Here is a 23,034-nt window from a genome sequence, read left to right on the forward strand (position 1 = left end):
TTGTTTTTTTTAGACATAATGCTATTACACACTTAATAGACTACGGTATAGCATAAACATAACTTTTATTTGCACTGGGAAACCAAAAAGTTGATGTAAATTGCTTTATTGCGATATTCACTTTATTGAGTGGTCTGGAACTGAACCGGCAATATCTTCCAGGTATGCCTATATAAAGAGATTTTGCAAAAAGAATCATCTGAATAAAATGATGGAAGAGGAAAACTGGCATGAATCACTTCATGAAAAACTGGAGTCGATATTAAAAAATTCACCTTGTTGAAAAAGTCTGTTGAAAACACTAAATGAGTGATCTAAGAGCTCAAGGTGGAAACTGCAAAGCCTTCAATGATCTGACCTCCTATCTTCTTGGAAGAACCCGTGGAGTCCAATCTTAAATTTCCATCTCAGAGAAAATCACATTCTTAAAAATTTTCATTCTTAAAACTGGAATGAAATAGGTTGTAACAAATACGAATTCATCAGGACCCCACGAAACAAGTCTTCTTCAAATTTTCAAAGGCAAAACATGTAAACCTCTACATTTGAATAGTATAATATTGCTATTAAAAGAAACTAGCACAGCTGGCTTTCATTATTAGTAAATTATCACCACTCCTGCTTAATTGGGGTTTTACAAGTTATTTTCTTTATAGATCAGTAAGTAACAAACTAAAATAGGTGTCAGTGTCACAGTCTTCTTATAATCTCTTTTGCAGCCAGAAAACATAAGCCTCTCAGTTCATTTTTATGCAGGATTTCTAAGTAATCATTTCTTTGTGCCTCCTGAGTAATACATGACAGAGTACAGAATAATAAATCACATTTTACTACTTATAGAATGGCAAAAGCCACAAGGCTATACACAACTGTCTATTACTTCTGCCTTCCATAAATGATATTTATCAGCAGAGCCCTAACTGACACTTAGTCTCCTTAAATTCTGATCAAGTTATTAACATTACCTGTATTTGACTGGATAACAGCCATTCTTCCCTATTTCAACAGTGAGGCAAAAAATTAACAACACAACCTCTACAGGTTACTTATTTGCATGCCCTAAAGCCATCAGCTTCCATATTCACACTCAAAGCACTTAAAACCTGGGTTATGTTGGACCAGGGCAATTCAAATACAAACTCGTATGACTCCCGATAGCATTAATTCCCATTCTTCCTTCTATTTATATTAGAGGGACTGCATCACAGGAATTCCAACCATCCTTTCAACTTTAAAGTGTTTCTTTCATTTCATAGCAGCCCTTCTGCCAGTTTTCCTGATCCCTGGGATCAAATATTAGGGGACCTTTTGGCTCGTTACAGTTGTGAGCTCCCACCATGGTAAATCATGCAAAGAGTATGTCTATAATGTATTATTTGCAAAAGCTTCCTTTGGTATGAAAACATTTAAAAGCAACCAGCAATTATACACACATGAAAAGGAAACTACAATGGTACATATGTACATTATTTGTACTTATAAAAATTAACAGTAATCCATAGCACATTACTACGGTTTTGTTAAGAAAAGTACAACAGAACTAATTTCTACTTTTTCCTGCTTACTGGAAATCAGACATGGTAAACAAATGGCCTTGTCATAGTTCTGAAGGTTTCATCATCTTGGACAGAGTATCAATTATACATACATATGTACACTGGTAAATGTTAAACAACCAGCTTTCTAGGAATTAAGGCCCCGATTTTTAGAGTTTGCCAATTTCTGTGGTATAAATACTCCACGGTACTTAATACTCCTCACAAAATGTCTGGAAAGTTAACAATTGGCTCTTATGGCCTAGGATGGCCTGGCTTCAGCACACCTCTGTGTTTATATTTGAAAGATATATATACACACATACATATACATACCGACATATATGCAAATATGTTGCTATATATTAGACACACAAAAGAGGAAACTTAAATATCATTGTTAACAAATTGATTTTTTCAAAGTTTACAGCAGTTCTTTCTAAAGGTCAGAGTTTCACTTTACATCTCCTGTCTTTCTAACCACATCTCTTATTACCATTGCCTCTGAGGTCCTTTAGAGTAATATCAATGGTTTTGAAATGCAATAGCATTTAGGCATATAATTAGCTATGGCCATACGTTTGGTGTCTAAAATGAAGCAAGCCAGATTTAAAAACTCAGCAGACCCCTACGTAATTTTGTGATCTGATCTTCTTAACATCCTTCGTGAAGTTCTTATATGAATGCATGTTGGTAAATGAATCCTGGGTTCACTTGGATAAAGGCTCATATATTCTATTCCAAATACAGAGATAAGCATTGAGTTTTCAGTATACCATTAACCCCACATATTTAACTGGTCTCTTTTTATTCACACAACTTCCTTCTGCAATGGTGCATAATCCTAAACGTTGCCTGAAGGGAATCCAAAAACTCCATCCGTTCATCTTCTCCATCTAAAGTTGAATAGCCCATACTCTGGAACAACTACCGAGACCAATGAGCTAGCATCAGGCAGGGCCAGAAATAGCTGCAGACAGAGCACAGGTCCACCCATATGTACCGTCACGTGAAGAGTCATGATAGTACCCCTCTGGGGTTGTGCAACACGGTGACTCTGAGTGTTGGCTGTTGCATCAGAGTAAACTGGCAAAACTAAGAGAAACAGAAATGTGGCAATGCCAATCAAAATGTTCATACCTAAGACTTTTTCCCCAGCAATTCCACCTCCAGAATTTCTTTGTGAGATAAACTCGCACTATGTGAAAAGGTGTACATGTGAGGACATTCACTGCAGTATACTTTGTATAGCAAAAATGAAACCACTGGGCTTCCCTGGTGGCGCAGTGGTTGAGAGTCCGCCTGCCGATGCAGGGGACACGGGTTCGTGCCCCGGTCCAGGAGGATCCCACATGCCGCGGAGCGGCTGGGCCCGTGAGCCATGGCCGCTGAGCCTGCGCGTGTGGAGCCTGTGCTCCACAACGGGAGAGGCCACCCAGTGAGAGGCCCGCGTATCGCAAAAAAAAAGAGAAAGAAACCACTAAGATGTCCATGAATGGGATACCAGTTAAATAAGGTATAGAAAGTCTGTACAGTGGGATAAAAATGCAACCTCCAGCGAGGATGGCGAGAAAAAATGAGGCAAGTCTTTATGTACTGAAATGAAACAGGTTTCAAGAAAAGTTAAGTGGAAAAAATATCTGCATAAAGATGTATATAGTATATTCCCATTTCAGTAAATATATATAATATTTATGAATATTTTCCCATGCATAAAACATCAACTGAAGCATCACAAGTGCCTAAAAGAATGACTGTCCCTCATATATACACTACCAAATGTAAAACCAATAGCTAGTGGGAAGCAGCCGCATAGCACAGGGAGATCAGCTCAATGCTTTATGACCACCTAGAGGGGTGGGACAGGGAGGGTGGGAGGGAGACGCAAGAGGGAGGAGATATGGGGACATAAGTGTATGTATAGCTGATTCACTTTGTTATAAAGCAGAAACTAACACACCATTGTAAAGCAATTATACTCCAATAAAGATGTTAAAAAAAAAAAAAGAATGATTGTCCCTGAAGAGGGTCAACCCTTTGGTATCTTTTAAATATCTTTGTGGTATCAACCCATGTATTTTTAGAAATTAAAAACATCTGGAAGGATTTGTCATGATATGTCAATTGTTCAAGTTTTAAAAGACTGTAGGACACTCATTCTTCTTTTGGAACCTTCCTCCTTTTCTCTACAGAGGTGACATTTGAAACCAGTATCCCCAAGTTCACTGCCAGTGTCCCTAAGTACAACCATCTGTAGTGAGAAAGGTCAAGGTTATTTTGGGCTTGAAGAAAGTTCTAGAAATCAAGAAAAAAAAATGGAAGGAGCTATAATATATTGTGCATACAATATGTTACCATTTTAGAGTCAGAATATATGTATCCTGAGTCCAACATCGGTACTCTCATGAATGACTTCCTGTCCAAAAATACATAATATATATAAATATGTGTAAGGTGTGTGTGTGTATACATACACATACATATGTATATATATCTGAGAGAGAGAGAAGACAAATGTGAATAATGCCAAAGTATCAAAGTTACTTCATCTTTGAGGGAGGGTGGGAAGAAGGGAGACACAAGAGGGAAGAGATATGGAAACATATGTATATGTATAACTGATTCACTTTGTTATAAAGCAGAAACTAACACACCATTGTAAAGCACTTATACTCCAATAAAGATGTTAAAAAAAAAAAAAGTTACTTCATCTTTATTAATCTTATTTTTCCTTCTAGTACTTGCCTATCCTCAAAATTTTTCACTAAACCCCAGGTTACCACCTCAAATGTGAACAGATAGTCAGTTAAATCCACCAGTTAAGAAGCTTATCTGTTTGTCCAACCCTGGGCAAAGTACCTAGGAAACAAATAAAACTGCATAAACCTAGCCCTAGAGGAGCTTAAAATCTTCAAGGAGCTACCACAGTTCTCAGACAATTTAGGAGTGGCGGATTTATACTCAATTTCCCTAGAAACCGGAAAGCTCTTTTTTTTTCTTAAATTACAAAATTAATTTATCTAGAAGTGGCAATTATATACTGAATTCTTCTTATACCTTAGAATGTTTTAAAAAGCAATACTGATACTGTATCTCAACAGAGCTATTTCAAATCAATACAACAGGAAAAATTATTAGTACAAGAAGGTGGACTCATTAAACCATAGTGGATACTACTGTCACACTTAGAAATCAATGGCTGACAAACATAATGCTTAGAAATGGGAAGCTTGAGAAAAACCTGAAAGATAGGTAATTCTCTGAATTTGGAATATTTGCTTTGAAAATCTCCATGTTTTCTATCATAAAGGACCATTCTGCAATCAGTCTTGCTTCTTCCTCCCTCTTCTTGCTGCCAGAGCCATGCTCCTCTAACTCCCTTCTCCCTACCTGCCCACACCTCCTGGGATTGGCTTTGCAGGAGGAGCAAAGGATGCTCAGTAGTCAATAGGCTTCAGAAGAGGAAGAGGTAATACATCTTGGTCCTTAGGTCTGTAGGTGTAAGATCCTTCACTTTCCTTCTGGAAACATTATTTGTTGTGAGTGAAGGAGTTTGCTTTGCATCTCAAAGAGGAGGGGGAAAGGTGTCTGACACTGAGCCAGTGAAGACAATAATAGTGTATCTCCATCTGAACACTCACCATGACAATATATAATTCAAAGTTAAATACTAGGCTATAAAGAAAATGAAAGGAAATACAAATTCTAGTTTTTATCATGATGACTACCATATTGCTTGAAACATTCTTCCCAAAATACTTTCTGATGCCTCTGTTCACAAGTACCCAAAGCACACTCCTGGTCTGCCTAATGGGTAACCCAACACTGGCTTTCATAACTTGCCCAGCAGTACCGTAAGAAACAGTACTAAGGACTCAAAAGCTAGTTTGGCCAAATATATAACAAAATAACTGTTAAATCTTGCCTTTGATTTTCCCCAGAATGAATTCTCCAATGTCCCCACTTCTTTGGGACAAAAACTAAAGTGAGTACGTCTCATTGGTTCATTCTAGGTCACGTGACTTGGCCTGGGAAAGCAAGCATCTGACCTTTTTAATTCCTATACCAGTAGGCGAGATGTCTTTCCTTAGACCCAAAAGGATGAGGATTTCTCTAAACCTAGAAAGGGGATTTAGATGCTAGAAAGGGGGTTCAAACCTAGAAAGGTGGTTCAGAAACAGCTAGAATAATAATTATGAAACAATATAATTTTACACGTGATGACTCAATCTAAATGAGAAATCAGTTATCACTTATCTTACTGGGAGATTCTAGAGATATCTCAGGGATAGAATCATGTTTGCTGCTTCTTACCTCCTCTAACAATGGAAAGTTAAGTGATTCATAATATTTTGAAAGAACTGCATAAACCGTTACAAAGCCCAATAATCTGAAAACATTATATTAATTCTAGAAAAAGTTATTTTGCTCATGTGAAGAAGAAAATCATGTGATTCACATGGGTAGTAGTTAAATCCATGGGCTGTGGAATCTTCCTGGCTCATCTGCTAACCCATCTATTTCCTTGGACAAGTTAATTGCTCTCTCTGTGTCTCAGTTTCCTCATCTGTAAAATGTGAATGGTAATACCTATAATGGAGATGTTGTAAGGATTACATGAGATCCTACAAGTAAAGAGTTTAAAATTGTATGTGGGGCATAGAGAGAGCTCAGTCAATGTTATTATATAACATATACTCAGTGGTATAACATGAAGCCCATTTTTAACAATCCTACTACAATTTCTATGCTTTATCTTGATTCCATTTCATTTCATTAAAGGGCAACCTTCAGCTATATGGAAAGGTCAATCATTTGATACTTTTGTTAAAGCAAAAGAGAGCAGACAGTCTTCTTTATCCTTTCAAAAATATCAGTGCAATAAGACCATTCAACTCACTGTAAAAGTCATGGTTCTATAATATTGATTTTTTTCAGAAGCAAATGTATAGGTAAAATGTAAGGATGGTCTCTCTTTCTCCCTAGAAACTAGGGTGGGGACAATAATATATACTATTGAGCTGGACTAGCTCTAAATATAAATTTTACTCTCTAGACTACTAATTTACATGGTGGAGAAATATTTCAACATCAGTCTCAATAGGAAATAAATAACTTACATGAAACTTTGTATTGCATGCCCTTCTAGAGAGTAAACTTATTAAGGGCAAGATACTCTGACTTCACTTGTGCTCAATAAATCTGTGGAAATGAAAATTGACAATATAATGGCTGGAAGTTAGCATATGTCCAGTAGTATATAGAATGCCCTTCATAACATAGAATATACATGAGTTGGTCAACATCTATTGATACAAAGAGGTTGTTATCTAGGAATCAAGTGAAAGCCCAGGTCGTTGTCATAATTTGGTACATTCAGTATGTGTGTACTGAATGCCTTACTGACAGCCATGCCAAAATAAATCAGACATGGCCCTGCCTTCTAGGACTTTATAGACTAATGGAGACTAATCAGATATTTATATTTTATATTTGCAATAAAAGTTAGAAAGTGATTACTGCTCCAAAATGTTAAAATAAAATATTGCAAGAGGTAATAGATGGGAAGAATTTTTCCCTCTAAACGCATTCCTTCATAGAAAAAGAAATTGATCTCTCTCGTCCATAGGAAAGTACAGCACCCTTAGGGTCTGTCCCCTTTTTCCATGAGCATTGGTGGTACAGTGTTGAGTATAGCTGTCCTCCATTTTTTTAAATGAACAGAGAAACTTCCTTCAAAGAGTAGAAAACAAAATTAGCATGTCTATCACAGCTGCAATGTATACTTTAACAAACCAGATTTATTATTAGTCTATAACAAAACTTAGATTGTTATTATTTATTGTGGCAGTAGTGAGTTCACACACACCCCCGTCATATTCCCCCATCTCAAAAATATACGCTGTGTATAGAGGCTGATACTTTCCAGGTTAGGAAATTGGTCCAGTCCCTGAGAACAGTGTCCCAAGACATACATATTTCTGACAGAGCGTTACATCTTTCATTCAGAAATCAGGCATACCATTTAAAAAGAAACAGCACCTTCAATGCTACTGCTATTCTGTTAGGAAAAGTTCAGGACACCCTGAGGATCAATATATATAACACCTAAAGAAATCCTAAATTCAGAGCTTCAATTCCATGTGGGAAGGAAAAACAACTTTGAACCTTGTTTTTAGAAAGAAATATCAATTTGTATAAATCAACTTTAACAAAGACAAAATCATTTAAGAGAAATGAACTCTTTCAGGCACTCCCTTGTTTCATCACCCATTGCTTTCTGAAAAGACAGGTGCCTGCTGACACATGTGACCACAGGCTGCAGCGTAAGACCACCCGCTGCAAGAACAGAGCCACCAGCCAGAGCAGGGAAGTGGCTGCATCCGGGCTGCTCACCAACTCCATCAATAAGGCTCTCTTGCTCCAGGCTTTTAAATACCTTCATTTTAAAATTAGATTTTGATTTTTTTCTCAGAAACAGCTAAATCTCTGTTAAGCTACCCAAACATATTTCACAACTTAGATTAGTGTGTTCTGCCTTCCTGCTTTTTTTGCAGCTGTTACTTTTAAGAGAGCACATTTTGCTTTCCAAATGAGAATGGAGCCTTTTATTTAAAGGAGGAATTTTTCTGCTTGTTTTCATCTGGGCATCCTCCCTACTTTTTATGATTTCAGAACCTGCTTAAAACATCTTCATATGCAAACTGTACAGCAGCACGAGTTGAAACGTTCACAGTTTCAAAAGTGATAGAAAACATAGAAACTAACTAAAAAGTAAGCCAAGTTAGATCAAAGAGGGCACAAAACTCACTGGGTTTCACCTTTTCTCCAGCTGGAATCACTTATTACACTATCTACGCAAGAAAGTTAGTAAAAGGGATTCAGAGAATGAGCTGTTCCTTTCAGCCAACCATGGCCAAAAAAATATTGTCTCACCATTAGTGTCATCTTTGATTATCAAAATATTCATGTGTCTATTTATACACATCATACCCACTTCAACAGGGTAGCTATAATGTCTGTGAATTTTTAAAATACACAGCACAATCGTATGCTAATGTCACCAAAGGAAGGTTCGTATATGAAATGGCAGAATTATTGCCATTTAAAACTACATCTTTAAACAGAGATTGTCACATGGGATAAATGTGGTTATCTTTTTAATACTTCTGTAGAAAATTTATTAAAATATAGAAGCCAAAATAATTGGGGGTTAAATATCATTCTTGAGTAATTTATACAATTCCCTAAGGACAGATTCATGTTCTATTTGCTTGAACAAAGATTGATGAAACTTTTCAAAATCATTGTTGCCCATTTCTTAGGGAGTTCACAGGCATGACGTATTTAACAGAGGAATTTAACCTTCCCTATTTACTATATAATTAGGGTTCATCCATTTATATGGAAGGACAAGTAATACTGTATAAGAAATAAATTGTTCTAGTGGAGAAAAAAGGCATTTCAGAATCCTTGGTTCAGAGCCCTCACTTTCTCTCCCCCTCCGCCCCCAATATGTTACCAGTACCTGTCCTCCCACCTCTACCTGCTTTTCTCTAGGCTCCCAGCACCTTTATCACTCCATTCCCACATAGTATTGAGATTAATCATCTATATGTCTGCCTTCACTCTTCTCTGGGTACCTCAAGGGCAGGGCAACTGTGGGTGTTTTTCTTTAACCAACTAATTAAAGATAAATTTGTACTGACCTGAAACAAGTAAGGGAACTTAGTTAGCTAACAGTTTAAGGTGGAATTCACAAAATTCCAAGTGGTTCCTATGAGCACTCCAGGGGCACAACTTATTATTCAAAGCTTCCATCGTAAATAGATCATTCCAAAGGTGATATAATGTGATGGCTTTATCCCTTTAAAAAGGCCTGACTTTTTTAAACTAACTTTCCTCTCTATCAATTTCTTTATCTCCCAGGAAATGTCACTGCAATTTAAAGTACTCTTTACATTTAACTCCTCTAATCTTTTCAAGTATTTGAAAGTTGCTGTCAGCTAAAAAATGACACTTTAAAAAAAAAAAAACATTTTGATAGTCATATACCTATATATAGCAGGTGTTTCATTGGAAGAAACGTTATACTCTAAAATAAAATGAAAGCAACAAAATGCATGTTCTACGCAATAAACTCTGGTGGTCTACACTTTCACAAATTGATTTCCCCTGTGGCTAAGCTAATATAACTTATCAGCCGCAATCTTTCAAAGAAAATATAAGGGTGTCTTTACACTACACCATTTAATTTTGATCTTACTGAAAGTTGTCTGGCAGCCCAGACGCCCCCCTCCAAAATCTCTTTATATTTCCGATTAAGGAGTAGTCAACTATTTATTGAGTACCTACTATGCCCAAGCTCTATGTTCGAGGAGAGTACCAATGTGTATGAAAGTTCCCTCAGCTATCACACAGGCAAATTTGGGAAACACAAATTAAGAGACTCATTTAATGACAGGATACATGATAAGAGTCATGAGAAGGCAGAAGTTGATTAATTACCAAATGAATACACAAACATTCCACAAGCTTGGCAAAGAAGGAATAGTTAGGGACTGGATGGCCTAGGACAAATTCAGGATGGGGAATCTGAGCTCAACTGGATTTTCATTAGTGGAGAAAAGTGAGGAGGACAGACCAAGCCTTGTTATGAGGTATTAGCAAATGAAATGAGACACAGAAAGAAAATGAAGTTTGGTGAAAAAGTTTTTATCAGACAGAAATTTCTAGAAGGATGCTTAAAAGTAAACTGGAAGGATAGTTTGAGATCTTGGATGTCAAACCAACAGGGTCGAAATTTATTCTCAAGCCACTGGAGAACCAAACTGACCTTTGATAGTTTAAGGCTTAAAATTTAAGCCAGTGGGTCTCAAAGTATGATCCAAGGACTATCAGTGTCACCTGGGCACTGGCCCCATCTCAGAGCTACTACATCGGAAACTCCTAGCATGGAGCCCAGCAGCCTGCACTTGAACACACCTTCTGGGTGATTTTGAGAACGACTGGTTTAAGCTAATTAAAATAATCAAGGCAACGTAACAGCTACATATCCTTCTGCTGGTGAAATGCGCAACACAAACCAGTGAGAATGGTCTGAAAGAGAAGTTTCAGAGCCATTTCCAAGTAGAAGACCAAAAAGAAGAGAAATGTTTTTGAAAGATTTGCTATTTGACATTTAACAGCATTTTAGGATCACCTTTTAACGTTCCATTAAAGCTTCTCTCTTAGCAGGAAATTAAAAGTGACTAAGTCTTAGAGTAGGGCTTACAGCCTACTAGGTTTTCTCTCTCCTCTTCTGATTAAGAAATAGGCAGATTTCTCATCACGATACGTGTGTCAGGAGGGAATTGGAAAAAAAAGAACTAACATTTACTGAAGATTTCTGTCAGGCTGTTCACATGCATTTATGCCATTTAATCCTCACAAAAAAAATGTTATAAGCCAACCTATAGTATTGCCCTTTTATATAGATATGGATTCTGGGATTCAAAGAGGTAAGAAAACTTTAAAATGATCGATTAGTAAGCACAAAACAAGGACTTAAGTCCTTTTTCTTCTATATGGTACCATCTTCCAGGAAGTCCAAAGATTCCCATATAAACAAGGAATTCATATTATTTCCAGTTCACTTCACGTTTGAGAGATTCTTTGGAAGCGTTCGTCTTGTTTATGGAATGGGGAAGATATTTTGCAGATACTTAACTGATTCAATATTTTTGCCCCTTAATTCACCGTTTTCTTACAAGCTTCCACCTCCAGAGGCATGGGTATCTGTTACTGGACCTTTTCAGGAGAAAAGTCTTCAAACCTGGATGAAGGGCTTGAGGTCCAGCCAGGAAGAGAAAGGGTAGCAAACCCATCCTGGCCCCAGAGGTCACGGGAAGAAAGGAAGCACAGGGATGGTAACGGCTCCCCACGTCTTCCAGTTTCTCCTCTCTGAGCTTTGCATCAAAACAGGAAGACAAAGAGAAGAGGGATTTCTGGCTCAAATTCTGCTTAGGACCCTGGGAAGAGATTGCCCGGTTGGCTACCTGACACCAACCTTAGGGTAAACTTGGAGACACAGGGCGCTCAGAGGGAGGGCTGCACCCACACCCAGGGGACACAGGTCTGGCCCAGCAGGTCATACAGCCCTGCTGGAGGCTCAGAAAGCAGCTGAGTGGTAAACCAGAAGGTAATGAAGGCTACAGGTGGGCCAGAGGCCAGGTGAGGGACAGGTCAGGGCTTCAGGAGGCCTACAGGGCCAGAATGGCCAACGTGAGGGTGAATACTTCAGGGAAGGGGGCTACCTGGCTCTTCCCAAGTTGCACAAGATCAGATCACAGATATCAGTTGTGCGGGCCAGCAGGGCCCTGGAGATGGGAGGAGCCCAAGGTCTAGACACTTCCTAGACCCATGGAAGAGACTGATTTCCTTACCTAGCGTTTGTTGTTTAACAAACATGTATATAGCCTTTATTAAATGCCAGGCACTATTCTAAGAGCTTAAATGTTAATTCATGTAATACAATCACAACACTGAGAGGTAGGGACTGTTAGTATCCCTGTTCACAGATGACAAAACTGAAGCACAGAGAGGTCCAGAAAAAAGGCTACATAGTAGAGCGAGAAGTCAAAGCCAGCCTCTGCTTAAAACCAGAGAAAGTATCCCACATGATCCACTGTTACTGAGAAGAGCTTAACTGATCACACTAAAATTTTTTACCCATCAAGTTACCCAATAAGTGGGAGGTCCTAAGAAAAACCAGATGGGTCACGTGAGTGAAGCAGCAAAGCAGGGAGAGGAAATCTTGTGCCTTTTCCCATTGGAGTGGCAATGTGTCTATATTTTCAACTTTGGGGGAAAAATATGGTGGCAGTTCACATACTTCCTAAAGGTCTTCCAAAAGCTTGTAAAACAGGTGAGTTCCCGGAGTGAGGAATCATGCCTTATCTGCATGGCTGGTTTTCTCTTGTCCAGTGACTACTGGAAAATTGAAATGCAGAAGCACTGCTTGGACCTAAGTGAAATCGAAAGACGTACTATTTCTCTATTTTTTTTTAATGGAAAATGTCCAATTCGACCAGTGTTTCTCAGTAATGTTTAATTTTTTTCCCCAAAGCCCAAAAGACTGAAATACCAACCTCAGACCAAACCTTAGTTTAAAGGTCTTGAAGTTCACTTTGCAGGGAGCACAGAGCCGCCTATTCGGGAAACCCTTCACCCCCCTGCCCCACAGGTGGACAAAACGAACCGTCAAAACAACAGAAAGGAAGACAAAGGCAGACTGGATATAATTCTAAAAGCTCAGTGTACTGCTTTCAGAAATATACTGTCATTTTTAGGATCAAAATAAATGGATTGAAAGTACAAGGGGTTTTAGAGGCTTTCTGGGGCTTCATTAATTCTTTTTTTCCCTGATGAGGTATTACCAAACGGGGCCGCTACTAATGGTGACACGATCGCAGCTCCTGATGGCCGGTAAAATGGGACACAGAGCCCAGCAAGGTGGCAGATGTATGGCACCGACAATATATTTATTGGAGATTTGGTTCAGTTTTTCAAATCTAACATGCCACTGAATAGGTCCTGGGATACAGTGTTTGTACAATGTCTGTTAAAAAATGATTCTTTCCGGGAGGGGAAAAAAAAGAACAGTGCTTTCAATGTTCACTATCCTTTACATCTGCTGCTCAGCTGGAAACACTGTTAAAAGGCCATTAGAACCTTAAGGTAGCAGACCTCGAAGGCTCTGAAAGCCAGGGAGCAATTCGCTGTTTGTGTGAGAGGATCAGCCCAGCCACTTCCTCTTCAAGGGCTGAAAACAGCTTCTGTCATGAGCCGTGAAAATCAATTCCACAGGAACCAGGCTGGAAAGTGGCCGAAGGTGGTAAACCTACAGGCTGGCGCTGCACGGCAGAGCCTCCTCCTGGGCATCCCTGGCACCTTCCAGAAGTCCCAGGCAGCGGCTCCCCGGCAGTGCCTGGGAGGAGATGGGCAGTCTGAGACTTCCAGAAACCTCCAGCCTTCTCTCTTAGGACACTGGTTCTCTCTAACGCTTCATTAGGTTAAAATGAGAATTGTCGCCCAGCACGAAGATAGCTTCAGGAAGTGTCACCCTGGGAAAAGCCTGCTCTCGCTTATTTGTATTCCATCTTTCTGTTTTTCTTGATGATACTAATTGGGAGAGAGGCTCTTTTTTTCCCAAAGAATACTGTTTCAAAGCCTTTCAAAACAGAGAGCAGTTTTAAACTTTTTTTTTCAAGTACCACATCATATTTTTGAAAATAAATATTTCAGAGGAATCACAATGGCTTTGTCAAGAGTTGTACTTTATAAACTAATGGTTAGAAAGGTTAAAACTCACTTTAAAATGCGTTACAGGTTTCTCAGTTATAGGAAATGGTTATTCCAGTAACAAAATGCACCTTTGTTACTACATAGAATTAAGATCAGCATAACCTATATTTTTATATACAGTCAACACTTTGTTAAACTGCAAACCTTTGTATAATTTAATAATAAGCATGTTCTGGATAAAAATAAATCGCCATTCCTTAATCATAGCAATTAGTTTATGTTTATGCATATAACTTCTTACAATATTAAATTATCTATCTTTACAGCAATAACCCAGGCTGAGAAACTGACTCAAAGTTTATTTGCTAAATTAATATAATAAAATGAAAAAGTACAATTTCACCGTTCTCTGCTGTGAATATCTGTTGCACCTAATGTACTGTTTTAACTGGAATTTAAGTGTGATAACCCTACATGTATTTTTTTAATTAAAATAGAAAAACATGGGTTTATACAATTTTTATATGTCTAGTATACAAAACACATCATGAAGATCTCTGATTTTAAGAAATCCCCAGGTTCCTTTTTTTTAAAGAAGGGAAAGTGGTAATTGAAGAGATTATATGTAATGATTTTGTTGTTGATGACATAAGATTTGCCGTTCACAACCTATTATATTTAATTGAAATTGACCTTTTATGAGAGCCATATGGTAATATAGGTGAAATGAATATATTCTTTATGGCAGTCATATAAAAAGATTGGCCTAAGCTTTTTTTTTTTTTTTTTTTTTTTGGTGCGCGGGCCTCTCCCTGCTATGGCCTCTCCCGTTACGGAGCACAGGCTCCGGACGCGTAGGGTCAGCAGCCATGGCTCACGGGCCCAGCCGCTCCGCGGCATGTGGGATCTTCCCGGACCGGGGCACGAACCCGTGTCCCCGACATCAGCAGGCAGACTCTCAACCACTGCGCCACCAGGGAAGGAAGCCCCTAGCCTAAGCTTTTAGCATAGTACTTGACCTCCTGGTGTCTGAATACCCCCAAGTCTGTGAAAGAATATTGAATAAGATAACCACATAATCAAATGAGTAGTAAAAGCACAGTAAAAGCCTTTCACACATTAGCACTTGATAATGTAAAAGTAACAGTCAACTATGTTCCCTAAATTCAGTGCAAACATATAGCTGGAGGAGAGGCTGGAACAGATCAAGTAGGAATGTTCAGGAATCTTGCATTTCCAGATAATTAATACTTCAGAATTACAAATCTTATTTTCCAAATAGAGCTCCCATTATGTCAAAGAGCACTTAAACTCTTCAAAATCATTTGTTAAACTTTTTGCTACAAAAAAAAGTTAAGAAATCAGTGATCTTAAATTTTTTAAGTTTTAAAAACTCCCAGTCATTGGGATTTGGAATAAAATAGGATAAGCAAACAGCTAAAGGACAACATTTCTTACTTCCTCAGGAAAAAAAATTAAGGCCTGTCACTTGAAAATACCTATAATAGCCAAAAGCATGGTGGCTCTTTCAAGTTCATTGCAAAAGTGCTATTGACTTTGATCTATTCTGACCCATTAAGAAAATAATAACTGAAAGTTAGTCATCATTTTTTGGAAGACCTCAGAGTGCTTTCTTTGCAAAGAAAAGAGTTGCCTCAACTTCATTGCAGCCTTGAGAGGAAACACCCCTAGTTCCCTGAAATTCAGCAGAGGAGCACTTGCCCCTGCTAATCTCAGCTGTTCTGGGGGCACAAAAAGAGGAAGTCAGTTCCTCAAGAAATCCAAGAAATGTAAGGAGCAAATCCACTAGCTGATAAAGCCTACAGGACACAGGTGTGCATGTCCAGAGTGTATTATGCTAAATCTTTAATTAAATGTGTATAAAATGAAGGGTGACCAGCTCTGAATGTAGTCTCCTTGTACCTGGAAGTCAGGAACTAATGGCTAGATCTGCACAGGAAAAATAGCTCAAGGCGGGATGGGGCCAGGGAGGGAGGGGGGGAGGGTTGGAATTACTCTTGACCAGAAATATTCTAAAAAAGACCCCCAAAATGAGTCCTACATACCCATAGGGAGCCTACCATATTAGCAAAGAATAATAGGGATCCTACCGTGAAAGAAACTTAAAATGACTTTTCCCAGTTCCCCTTTAAAGCAATGCTGTGGTTTTATTTTACTGGCACAGAAGTGCCGAGGGCAGCTGGGTTAGGCCCCTTCTGCTCCAGGCACAGGTGATTACCGATAGAAGTAAGCCAGTCACTCTCTTTCCCTTGGGCCCCCTAGTGGTCGATGTAGACATTTGGAAGAACGCTGAGGAAACAGGGCCGGGGTGCGCAGCAACTCTTTCTGGGTGGAGATTCCTACCCAAGGTCAAGGTGAAAAAATAACACAAAATCATTGCTCAAATATGACTGTCTCCCCTGACAAAAACATGTACTTAAAACCACACTGAATGCACCCAGAATGTGGCCCCCAGAAACTCAAAGGATGGTGCCCAGACCAACAGCATCAACGTCACCTGGGAACTTGTTAACAATGCAAATTACAGGTCCTATCCCAGAACTACTAAGTCAGAACTTGTGGGGATGACCAAAGCGTTCGCGTTTAACAAGGCCTCCAGTGATTCTGATGCATGATAAAGTTTATGAAGCACTGCTCCAGACCACTGGCTCTCTTCCCTAGACGCACATCAGGGTCACTTGGGAAATTTTCAAAAGAAAGGAAGAGAGGAAAGGAGGAAGGGATTAAGGGAGGGAAAGTACCCTTCCCAGACCAATTAAATCAGACTAGCTGAAGATGAAGCCCAAATGCAGGTATTTTTCTTAATAGTTCACATGATTCCAGGATAGCCCTGGCTCTTTCTATCTCGAAAGAGCCAGTTGTTAAATCTTCTGGAATTTTGTGAGCCAGGTGTTGAGCTGTTAGCAGCTCAAGACCAGTCACAGTGGGAACATTTAAACCACAAAAATTGGCAAATGCTACACATCAGGTCTCTCCACACACTACCCTCCAGAGAGCCAATTGTTTAACATTTATCAGTTCACCACTGGCCGGAGTCGAGGAACACTGTTTTAAAGCCAAGAATGCCAAATACTTAACTCAGATAGTCTGAGTCGTTCCTCTCAATTCCTCTGTTACCGCTAAGTTCCTTATTAAGATTATGAAGATTAACCAAGCATTTCAGTGGCCATATACGTGAGAAAGGTGACTACCAGCCTGTCTTAGGGTATAACTGTGACTAGTTCAGATTAACAGCCATAGTCCTTTTCCTTTCTCTTCCAAGCATGGGCATAGGAGGCAATTCTGGAATGAGAAAGGTGGGTAAATTTGCTGCGGGACTGCTGAGGCTAGTCTGCCTCATCAACGGAGAGATGCACATGGGAAGAAATGGTCCCTTTCTATGCCTCTGGGCATTGCCCCTTTGCCTCTTTGTACTCCAGCAGCCATCTTGTTTCCATCATGGCCCTGACCTGGATGATGGATGGAATGAGGATGGAAGAGCCAAAAGATGAGGAGAACCTGGGACCGGGTGATTCTGTTAACTTTCTACTTTCTCACTCCTAGAACTGCTCTATGTTGGGACTCCTTCATATGTAAAAGAATGGCTCGCAGTGATCATGTAAACTGGAACTCCTCTCATGCTTTCAGGGCCTTCTTTCCATAAAGGCAATGTGTGTGCCCTCTGCTCCCCACCCCCCACCCCTTCTTGCTGACTCTGTACTCATGCTTCAGAGCCCATCGCTCTTCTTCAAGGAGGCATTTCCATAACCCTGTGATCAGAACACAGGATCCTATAATTTTTCCGTTTTTTAAATTTTTTTCTTTTTATTTATTTCTTTACTGTGGCCGCACCTCCAGGCATGGGGGATCTTAGTTCCCCCACCAGGGACCTGAACCCACGCCCCCTGCAGGGCAAGCACGGAGTCTTAACCACTGGACCACCAGGGAAGTCCCCACATGATCCTAGTGAATGCTTTCCCAGTGCCAGGTACCCTAGTGCTGTGCACTTATCTCAGCCGTTCACTGTTAAAGGTGCCCTTAATTTCTGCTTCCCTGCTGGGATTAAAATTCCCTGGGGCCCTATAGCCAGTCCCTGGCACGGTGACTTACACATAGTAGGTAAATAAGAACTAGTTATTGGAAAAATGAAAAATAAATGCCTAAAAGAAATGGAGAATAGGTTATAAAAATAATAACTTGAATAATGTGTAAATGTGGAATCAAATTTCTATTTTTCTTTGTTACTAACTGGTGCATTTGTTTAAAAATATTTTTCATCCAGGGTTATTAAAAACTCTTAAATATTTCCATCCAGGATTATTAGAATTTTTAAATCTTTACCCAAGAGTTAGCACTATGAAACCCTTTATTTACAAACATGCCATCCAGGGAGTCAACTACACTTTCAAATGTTCTCATGTAAATCACTAAAAACTGAGTAATACTGGAGAAATCTATGAAACTACTTAAAGTCTCGTTGTGTGCCAGCTAAAGAATTTAAGAGAGCAGAATTTGATCTGCAAAAGGATATAAGCACCAAGTTTGAAATATTAATTATTCTGTTTATACTGGCAAGACAACGCTAAGTCACCTTGCTGGCCTTGCTAGAAGTCTTTTGAGAGATGTGAACTAAGGAGGAAAAAAAAGTCCTATGATGTTACTTTTGTGGGTTTGAATATGAATTAAGACTAAGCTAATGAATTATTTTATCAATAATTCCTTTACTACAGTTTTTATCCTAAACTCATATTTCTATAAAAATCTAGTGACTGAATGGTAGGCCACTTTGGTTTAAAAGGACTCAATTTTATATTTTGTTAAGTGTTCATAATACTCACCCATAATTGTAAAAGAACACTAGTCACCCTCTCACATAAATTATAATGCAATGTTTATACTACAGTATTTTAAAGAACATAACGCTGTATATTTTAAATCACTTTTGATAGTGGCCTACATTTCTGCTCACAAGCTATTACAATGCGGCACAGTTAAAAGATATAAGTTTTATGTAAAAAAGTATATCAGTCAACTCAAATGAACTCTTATTCTCAACGATGACATATCATCTTCTAATTAAATCAGCTAAGATAACTCTGTTTGCAAGGATCATTCTAAAATTAATTCCCAAATCAAGAGTCTAACAAGCGGTACTCCTAATAGTCCAGATTTTAGATTGCTTTGATACCTGGAATTAATGTGAATCTTTTAGTAATCTAGCGACTTGACAAATCATTAAAAAAACATTTGAAGGTCCACTAACTCATTTCCACCTCACAGTGTTCTTCGAAAGGATTTTAAAGACATCGTCTAACTAAACAGAGGGCAAAGAAATCAGAGCTCTGTGAATCAGGCAGCTAAATGGAAATTAAATTATTTATCCCAAACTAGGAGATTTAATATGTCTCCAAAAGAGTAAGACTTACCAAACTCTGTTTTTTCATTTATGTTAATGTGATATCTACATGTAAAATTGAAAAAAGAGTTGGGTTAACAGCAAACGTATCAAATAAGTTGGTTTGCTGGGGAGCAGAGGGAGGGAGGGCTTTTCCCCGGGAAGCCCACCAAAAAAAGGAAAGGACTGCTGGATGAAGGCCAGACAAAATGAAGCATTACATACTTTGAAATTCGAAAACAATAAAGAAAGACTAAAAATGTCACTAGTATATCAGTGGAATATAAGAGAATGTTTTTTTTAATTTTAGACTTTGAGACAGATTTTTAGGTTTCTGAGATAAATTGATATTAAAGAGATGGGAGAGGGCTTCCCTGGTGGCGCAGTGGTTGAGAGTCCGCCTGCCGATGCAGGGGACACGGGTTCGTGCCCCGGTCCGGGAAGATCCCACATGCCGCAGAGCGGCTGAGCCCGTGAGCCATGGCCGCTGAGCCTGCGCGTCCGGAGCCTATGCTCCGCAACGGGAGAGGCCACAACAGTGAGAGGCCCGCGTACCGCAAAAAAAAAAAAAAAAAAAGAGAGAGATGGGAGAGAATTTACTGCTTTCTTAATATCCAGCTATAGCCCAACTCTCAAAATACCTGAGATAGGAAAAAAGCGGCAAAGTAAATTATTGAGAACAGAGTTTGTTATATGTTTTTCCTAATCTGTGGGGATAAACTTCCCTCCTCCCTCTACCCCCATGATAATTTCCTGGAGTAGGTTTTTTTGGACTAACCCAATATTCAGAAAGTAGGTCCAGTATATTGAAAAAAAACCGACACATGTTTTTACTTTCTATCTTTCATATAACCAGATCTATACAATGATCGGGAAGATGCACGAGTACACAGACAGTTTAGTGGTGGTAGCGTAGCCAATTCCAGAGAACATAAAATCCAAATTCAAAGTGATTTTGAAAAATTGTAGATGTTGCAAGTAAATAGAAAAATACTCAGCTAGAACTGTGAGCGAATGCATATGGTGATTGATAATACCAGGCTATAGATGTATTAGATGAGGAAAGAATTGATTTTACATGCATTCATTCGACAAATACAGAATGGCAGTGGGCAAGGTGAAGTGGATGGACTCCAGTGCCTGGGGTCAGAGTGCCTGCGTTTGAACTCTAGCCTCACCACTTGCTATCTGAGTCATCCTTGGGCAAGTTAATTATCTGTCTCTGTGTTGCTCGGTCTTTTCATCTTTAAAATGGGGATAATGATAGCATCTAAGTTATTAGAAAAAGTCAGTAAGGCAATGTTTAATGTTTTTAAAGTAAGTAATGTTTTTCAGATAGGTGCCGGGCACATAGTGATTTCTACATAAGAGATTGTTAAGTAAAGTTGCGGTAGATAAATGAAAAACATTAACCTGTAAGCCAATAAATTACCACTAGTAAGCAACACATGCATATTATAATGAATGACTCCAAGAAGGCTCAAAGCATAAAATAGAGGCACCGTAAGCATAAAACAACATTCCCTGAATTGCCCAGACTTTTAAGCAGATGCTCTTTTCAGTTGTGAGTTCCTTTAGAAGTTTAGCGCCATCAGGATGAGTTGGATTGGAAAATGAGATAATATTTCTGATGCTGGAAGAAAAACTGGCATGTTTCACACTGACCTTTGATCAGAGTAACAGTGCTAACAAAGAACTTGATGCTACATGGCTCAATATCTTCCCAGAAGATAGAACAAGAGAAAATAAGCAAGCACACTTTGCAGGTTTTTGGCTAGGTATCTGGAAACATTCTGATACCACAAAAATTACTAAGTATTAGAATGGATTGCTGAGAGGGGCTCAAGGGTCTATTCCTTTGGAGGTCTTTGAAACAAGAACAGATAGTCTATCTGATCTGCCTGGGATGGTTTAAAATCAGGGCTGAGGGAAGATTAATGGTACAAGCTGCCCCCTGAAGGCCTCTTCTTTCCCAAGCACTCTCTGAGAGTCGAACTTTATATATTACCCATCACAGTCCCTCATCTGTTGAGTTTGAAGAACTCCCTTTTATCCTAGAATGGAAAAGGGCACACTATTTCACAACTGTGAGTTCTGAGTAAAACTTTAATAATGTCATGATGCAACATAATGTCCTTATTACTTCTCAGTTATTTTACCAAGCAAGCTACCTGTAAATATCTTTCAACTAGAAACAGCTCTCAAGAACCTGAAATCTGAACAGCAGTTCCTTTAAATTCATGTTCCCTGGCAGACTAACAGCACATGCCGTTTCTCAAGCAAACCAGTAAAAGTCCAAACAAGGCAAAGGATGGAAAGGAGTTGAAGGGAAGGATAACCACGATATACTAGCTAATTAAAAGTAAATGGTATCAGGAAGGAGGGAAGAAAGGAAGAGTGTGTTCATTTAATAACAGGACACCTAAGTGATCATTCCAACAGCAATAGGTAGCACTGAGTAAAATTTACCTTGAAAAAATGTTGGTCCTTAATATACAGTTATCTTTCAATTCATTTCTTTTCCTATCAGATGTGCCTCTGACCTCCCAGTGACCTATAGCTTGAGTATTTCCACTGGCACAAAGGACAGGAGGGTTTAGGCAAACTCAACAGTGCCCTTAGTCCTAGAAAGTGATTTTAACAAAAGTGCACACATTTTAGAAATTCACAGCTGATTAGCAAGCACTGTAATTGTCAAGGGGTGGAGAAAAAAGGGGGAAAAAACCCTCTGTAGTTAAAACTCTACTGAAGGATTTATCTCAACCACTGGCAATGTTTCAGGAAAGTCAATGGGGCCTACAGAAATCATACACACCGAAAACCTTCCCTCTGATATGAAGGAGATTTGCCTCTGGTAAGGATGAACTGTAGTCTGCTGAAAGTCCCATTATCCACTAAAGAATACTGAAGCAATTTAAAAATACTTAACTCTTTTCTTCTTTGAGATATCTTATCTGAAATCATGTTGGGAAATAATGTGTGTTTAAAAGACAGTTTGAAAAAGCCCAGATGAGAGGAGAAAAAGTTCCTACAAGAAGTGATCCATACTCTAAACCTTTAAAAAGTTGTATTCCCTGAGATTGGGGGGGGAGGGGAAAAAAGCAAAGCTGATCCTTATCAATTAATTAAAAAGAATGAAATAACAGTAGACAAAGGGGAAGGAGAGTTAAGAAACTTAAGGAGCTGCGGGGGCAGTCTCTCTCTATTCACTGATTAACAAATTAAGGAGCTCTGGAAAAAGGGAGAAGAAGTGACAGGGAGAGAAAAGTGGTCTTATAATTCACCACAGGTTCCGCCTCCGACTCATCAGAGGCTGCCTATGTCTGGCTCAGAATTAAAAAAGGCTCCCTGTATATAATGCTCCGCGCTGTTAGCGTGGTGTGTAAGCTGTTTTTTTCGATGCCTGTATTTCTAGAAATGTGCTCATTCCGGTGTGAGTAAAAAAACCCACTTGTAGAGTTTGTGGATCAACCGCAATAAAACAGCAATCCCACCACGTATCGAAACCGTGATGTTTTAAGATCTCTGCAAAAATGCTTTCCCTCCAGCGACCAGTTCTTTGGCAAAACGCAGAGAGGCTGGTGGAAATCCAGCGTTTTGACTCGACCCTCCGAGGACCCTGAGGACTCCAGCTGCCGGGTCTGCGCAGCCCGCGCCCCCGGAGCATCTCCTGGCCTCTCTCGCAGCCACAGGATTACCTCTCCCCAACACGTTTCATTCACCGAGCCCCCGACAAGCTCGGGTTCGGTTGGAGCTAAGAGCCGGAAAACGCGCACCCAGGCTGCCGCGCAAGTTGTCGGAGGGGCTCTCGGTGGAGGA

General features: G+C 39.3%; 1 protein-coding gene across 1 annotated transcript in view; it reads right to left on the reverse strand.

Moving 5' to 3' along the window:
- Positions 1-23,034, reverse strand: part of GPC6 (glypican 6) — a 1,074,747-nt gene that overhangs the window by 1,050,042 nt on the left and 1,671 nt on the right. The gene's annotated exons all lie outside the window — the stretch shown is intronic.

This window comes from Monodon monoceros, unplaced genomic scaffold (assembly GCF_005190385.1).
Source record: "Monodon monoceros isolate NGI ecotype Baffin Bay Population unplaced genomic scaffold, NGI_Narwhal_1 Super_Scaffold_8, whole genome shotgun sequence".
Classification (NCBI taxonomy): Eukaryota; Metazoa; Chordata; class Mammalia; order Artiodactyla; family Monodontidae; genus Monodon; species Monodon monoceros.